At 49.8% G+C, this 6,286-nt stretch overlaps 1 protein-coding gene across 2 annotated transcripts in view; it reads left to right on the top strand.

Moving 5' to 3' along the window:
• The first annotated feature begins 5,144 nt into the window (after window positions 1-5,144).
• The window catches only part of RANGAP1 (Ran GTPase activating protein 1), a 54,577-nt gene continuing 53,435 nt past the window's right edge, over window positions 5,145-6,286 (top strand). The window contains exon 1 of one of the 2 annotated variants that reach the window (XM_069736930.1): window positions 5,145-5,304. The gene's annotated coding sequence lies outside the window, so the exon portion shown is untranslated. The remainder of the gene's footprint in view (window positions 5,305-6,286) is intronic. The other variant, XM_069736931.1, reaches the window with a different exon arrangement.

Below are 6,286 nucleotides of genomic sequence, written 5' to 3'. Positions count from 1 at the left end.
ATCCTTTTTTATTTTGTAATCTGTAATGTACCGTATTTTCCGGTGTATAAGACGAATTTTTAACCCCTGCAAAGCATCTCAAAAGTCGGGGGTCGTCTTATATGCCGGGTACGGCATGTGCAGGGAGCGGTCCTGTATGGTTCCCAGGATCTAAAGGAGAGTAGACTCTCCTTCAGGCCCTGGGATCCATATTCATGTAAAAAAAAAGAATAAAACAAAAAATATGGGATATACTTACCCTCTGACGGCCCGCGGCTCTCAGCGGCGCAAGAGGCTGCCTCCGTTCCTAAGGATGCATTGAACGAAGGACCTTTGATGACGTCGCGGTCGCGTGACCGGTCGGGTGACCGTGACGTCACCGAAGGTCCTTCGATCAATGCATCCTTAGGATTGGAGGCCGGCCCTTGCACCGATGAGAGCCGCGGGCCGTCGATGGGTAAGTGTATCCCATATTTTTTATTTTTATTCTTTTTTTTTAACATGAATATGGATCCCAGGGCCTGAAGGAGAGTCTACTCTCCTTTAGATCCTGGGAACCATACAGGACCGATCCCTGCACATGCCGGACCCGGCATAGAAGACGACCCCCGACTTTTGAGATGCTTTGCAGGGGTTAAAAAGTCGTCTTATACGCCGGAAAATACGGTACATTACAGATTACAAAATAAAAAAGGATTAACGTTGAAAAGAGAACTTACAGGTTATGTCATGGTATCATCTTGGCTGGCCTGTGGCTTAGGCTACTTTCACATTAGCGTCGGGCTCGGCCCGTCGCAGAGCGTCGGGCCCAGGTACCGACACATGCTGTGGAAGCGCCGCACAACGGGGGCAGCGGATGCATTTTTTCCACGCATCCGCTGCCCCATTGTGAGTTGCGGCGAGGAGGGGCGTGGCTTCGGCCACGAATGCGCGGCCGAAAATGGCGGACACAACGCACAAAAAAAGTTACTTTGAACGTTTTTTTGTGCCGGCGATCCGCCACAACACGGCACAACCGTCGCACGACGGTTGCGACGTGTGGCAATACGTCGGTAATGTTAGTTTATGGGGAAAAAACGCATCCTGCAGACAACTTTGCAGAATGCGTTTTTTCTCCAAAACGACGCTAGTGTGAAAGGAGCCTTAGGAGGATAAATACATCCAGATGCATGGAACAGCTTTGCCAAGCTGTGGTAGATCGCTTCCCGACCAAGACTGATGGCTGGTCTAAGAGTATAGTGACTTATACTTCTGAGCTTGTGACATCACTAAAGGGCTGGTTAATGATATGCACTGATCGGACAGTTCTTTACCTTATTCCAAGGTCTCAGACAAAGGCATTCCTGAGTGAGAGGGGAGGGACAACGGGTGGCTTTGCCGGATTGGTCACCTGCAGTTTAAAGCCACACCCTGCCCACCATTAGTATCAGGTTGCCCAGTCTCTATCATAGGCTTTGTTTCGAGTAGGAGTGAAGCTGAGGGGTGGGGGGAATTGAAAGGGGTCGCAGCTGCATTGTGAGTGTGTGTGTGTAGTTAGCCATGTCCTTCTGAAACTACATTCACAATAAGACATTTTTTGGCATCATCGTGACAGCAGCACAGGGCCATATAAATTCTTCAATGACGCTGGCAGGCTCGTCGTACATTACGGCTGTATAGCGGGGGGAGGGAGAAAGAGTGGCTTAGAATTCCAGCCTTGTGTGGGCAGGCAGAGGAAATTGCAGCTCAGAGCGCTGTATGTGTAATTGAAGTAATCAGGACTTCTTCCTGTTTCCTGACATATGCACTGTGGTATCAGTGGCTCAAAGGCATTTAACCCCCTTAAAAATATCAGTTACTTATTCAAATCTGTGAAAATGGGCTGTTTGCCCACTTTGATGACAGTTCTGGTGCCCAGAACTCATTTGGGCCAGGCTGAAAGGACCTGGGTTTGATGCAGGGCATCACTATGTGTGTATTTTAAGTGTCGTATCAGTGGCCCAAAGGCATTTAACCCCTTAAAAACATCAGTTACTTATTCAAATCTGTGAAAATTGGCTGTTTGCCCACTTTGATGCCAGTTCTGGTGCCCAGAACCCATTTGGGCCAGGCTAAAGGGATCTGGGTTTGATGCAGGGCATCACTTTCTGTGTATTGTAAGTGTCATATCAGTGGCCCAAAGGCATTTAACCCCATAAAAACAGCAGTTACTTATTCAAATCTGTGACAATGGGCTGTTTGCCCACTTTGATGCCAGTTCTGGTGCCCAGAACCCATTTGGGCCAGGCTGAAGGGACCTGGGTTTGATGCAGGGTATCACTGTCTGTGAATTTTACGTGTTGTATCAGTGGCCCAAAGGCATTTAACCCCTTAAAAACATCAGTTACTTATTCAAATCTGTGGAAATGGGCTGTTTGCCCACTTTGATGCCAGTTCTGGTGCCCAGAACCCATTTGGGCCAGGCTGAAGGGACCTGGGTTTGATGCAGGGCAACACTGTCTATGTATTTTAAGTGTCGTATCAGTGGCCCAAAGGCATTTAACCCCTTAAAAGCATCAGTTACTTATTCAAATCTGTGAAAATGGGCTGTTTGCCCACTTTGATGCCAGGTCTGGTGCCCAGAACCCATTTGGGCCAGGCTGATTGGACCTGGGTTTGATGCAGGGCATCACTTTATGTGTATTGTAAGTGTCATATCAGTGGCCCAAAGGCATTTAACCCCTTAAAAACATCAGTTACTTATTCAAATCTGTGAAAATGGGCTGTTTGCCCACTTTGATGCCAGTTCTGGTGCCCAGACCCCATTTCTGCCAGGCTGAAAGGACCTGGGTTTGATGCAGGACATCAATATCTGTGTATTTTATGTGTCTTATCAGTGGCCCAAAAGCATTTAACCCCTTAAAAACATCAGTTACTTATTCAAATCTGTGAAAATGTGCGATTTGCCCACTTTGATGCCAGTTCTGATGGCCAGAACCCATTTGTGCCAGGCTCGAGTGACATGGATTTCATGTGGGGCATCAATAGGTATGTAAATCAGGTGTTATATCAGTGGCATAAAGGCATTTAACCCCTTAAAAATAGCTGTTACTTATTCAAATCTATGAAAATGGGTGATTTGAGTACTTTGATGCCAGTTTTCATGCCCAAACCCCATTTGTGCCAGGCTGGATTGACATGCATTTAATGAGGGGCATCAGTAGGTATGTAAATCAGGTGTTAAATCAGTGGCACAAAGGCATTTAACCCCTTAAAAATAGCTGTTACTTATTCAAATCTGTGAAAATGGGCGATTTGCCCCCTTTGATGCCAGTTTTGATGCCCAGAACCCATTTGTGCCAAGTTGGAGTGACATGGATTTCATGTGGGGCATCAGTAGGTATGTAAATCAGGTGTTATATCAGTGGCACAAAGGCATTTAACCCCTTAAAAATTGCTGTTACTTATTCAAATCTGTGAAAATGTACGATTTGCCCACTTTGATGCCAGTTCTGATGCCCAGAACCCATTTGTGCCAGGCTGGAGTGACATGGATTTCATGTGGGGCATCAGTAGGTATGTAAATCAGGTGTTAGATCAGTGGCACAAAGGCATTTAACCCCTTAAAAATAGCTGTTACTTATTCAAATCTGTGAAAATGTGCAATTTGCCCACTTTGATGCCAGTTCTGATGCCCAGAACCCATTTGTGCCAGGCTGGAGTGACATGGATTTCATGTGGGGCATCAGTAGGTATGTAAATCAGGTGTTATATCAGTGGCAAAAAGGCATTTAACCCCTTAAAAATAGCTGTTACTTATTCAAATCTGTGAAAATGGGTGATTTGCCCACTTTGATGCCAGTTCTGATGCCCAGAACCCATTTGTGCCAGGCTGCAGTGACATGGATTTCATGTGGGGCATCAGTAGGTATGTAAATCAGGTGTTAGATCAGTGGCACAAAGGCATTTAACCCCTCAAAAATAGCTGTTACTTATTCAAATCTGTGAAAATGGGCGATTTGACCATTTTGATGCCAGTTCTGATGCCCAGAACCCATTTGTACCAGGCTGGAGTGACATGGATTTCTTGTGGGGCATCAGTAGGTATGTAAATCAGGTGTTAGATCAGTGGCACAAAGGCATTTAACCCCCTCAAAATAGCGGTTACTTATTCAAATCTGTGAAAATGGGCGATTTGCCCACTTTGATGCCAGTTCTGATGCCCAGAACCCATTTGTGCCAGGCTGGAGTGACATGGATTTTATGTGGGGCATCAGTAGGTATGTAAATCAGGTGTTATATCAGTGGCACAAAGGCATCTAACCCCCTCAAAATAGCTGTTACTTATTCAAATCTGTGAAAATGGGTGATTTGTCCGCTTTGATGCCAGTTTAGGTGCCCAGAACCCATTTGTGCCAGGCTGGAGTGACATGGATTTCATGTGCGGCATCAGTAGGTATGTAAATCAGGTGTTAGATCAGTGGCACAAAGCTATTTAACCCCTTAAAAATAGCTGTTACTTATTCAAATCTGTGAAAATGGGCGATTTGCCCACTTTGATGCCAGTTCTGATGCCCAGAAACCATTTGTGCCAGGCTGGAGTGACATGGATTTCATGTGGGGCATCAGTAGGTATGTAAATCAGGTGTTAGATTAGTGGCACAAAGGCATTTAACCCCTTAAAAATAGCTGTTACTTATTCGCATGTGTGAAAATTGGTTCTCTGCCCTCTTTGATGCCAGTTTTGATGCCCAGAACCCATTTGTGCCAGGCTGGAGTGACATGCATTTCATGTGGGGCATCAGTAAATATGTAAATCAGGTGTTAAATCAGTGGCACAAAGGCATTTAACCCCTTCAATACCATACCTCAGTGCCCACTTTGATGCCCATTTTTGTGCCAGCCTTCTAAAGTTTGTATCTGTTTTTAAGTGTATTCACAAAAGGACACATGACCGCATATTATTATATACTCAGAATGGTTTATTTTTATACCAAAACCTGAAAAAAACAGAAAATAAAAAATAGCCGAATAAGAAACTGCTGAATAAGAAACCAACTTCAGCCCGAATAAGAAACTGAACGAATAAGAAACCAAATTCAGCATCGTGCCTGCAGTGCTGATTGCGCAATCTAAACTTCGCCGCCAACCACTCCTCGCGCCTCACGCAAAGCATCACGGGATTTGTAGTTTCCTCCTCTGGCTCTTTGCAATGCCTGAGCCAAAGCTAAAACTACGATTCCCATAGGCCAACTCAGGCGCAGCCGTTGTGAGATAACTGCCGGTACAGCATAGTATTGGGAGGAAAAGAAAAAGAAAACCGGTTCGCCATAAGCAGCGTGTTGTGGAGTGACGACCTTACCGCTGGTGAGTACGCTGTGTGTGCCGTCCGTGTAGCGTTACACACCGACTGGGGAAAAAGAAGCTAAGCGGCCTGATGTTAGCAGCACTTCGCAGTTTAGGCGGGAACTAACCCGACATATTAGTGTGCCGGGCCACGGTGCTGCTCCCTGAGGGTGGTGTGCTGGAGACCGGCCCCTGTGATCTCTACCGGTATCGGGGCTGCCCAGTGAGAAGACCACCTTCTGTGTGCAGGGTAGGGGCGACCACTGGGAACCATCATCTCCATTAGAATGGTGAACTGTGCGCATGTGCAGTCCTCCGCCCCGTTGGCCCCCTGCGGGAGTGCCGCCCTCTGCCCCGTTAACCCCTCCACGCGGGACTGCCGCCCTCTGCCCCGTTGGGCGGCCCCCCCACGCGGGACTGCCGCCCTCTGCCCCGTTGGGCCCCCCCCCACGCGGGACTGCCGCCCTCTGCCCCGTTGGGTGCCGCCCACTGCCCCGTTGGGCACCTCCCCCCCACGGGACTGCCACCCTCTGCCCCGTTGGGCGGCCCCCCCACGCGGGACTGCCGCCCTCTGCCCCGTTGGGCGGCCCCCCCCACGCGGGACTGCCGCCCTCTGCCCCGTTGGGCGGCCCCCCCACGCGGGACTGCCTCCCTCTGCCCCGTTGGGCGGCCCCCCCACGCGGGACTGCCGCCCTCTGCCCCGTTGGGCGGCCCCCCCCATGCAGGACTGCCGCCCTCTGCCCCGTTGGGCCCCCCCCACGCGGGACTGCCGCCCTCTGCCCCGTTGGGCACCTCCCCCCCACGGGACTGCCACCCTCTGCCCCGTTAACCCCCGCCCCCTGCGGGACTGGCGCCCTCTGCCCTGTTAACCCCCGCGGACTGGCGCCCTGCCGCCCCCTGCCCCGTTGGGGCCCCCCCCCCCCACGCGGGACTGCCGCCTTCTGCCCCGTTGGGGGGGCCCCCCCCCTTCTGCCCGCCTTCTGCCCCGTTGGGGGGGGCCCCC

The sequence above is a fragment of the Ranitomeya imitator genome, chromosome 8 (genome assembly GCF_032444005.1).
Source record: "Ranitomeya imitator isolate aRanImi1 chromosome 8, aRanImi1.pri, whole genome shotgun sequence".
In the NCBI taxonomy this organism is placed as follows: domain Eukaryota; kingdom Metazoa; phylum Chordata; class Amphibia; order Anura; family Dendrobatidae; genus Ranitomeya; species Ranitomeya imitator.
The sequence above is the reverse complement of the archived record's forward strand: the minus strand, read 5'-3'. Positions and strand labels throughout refer to the sequence as shown.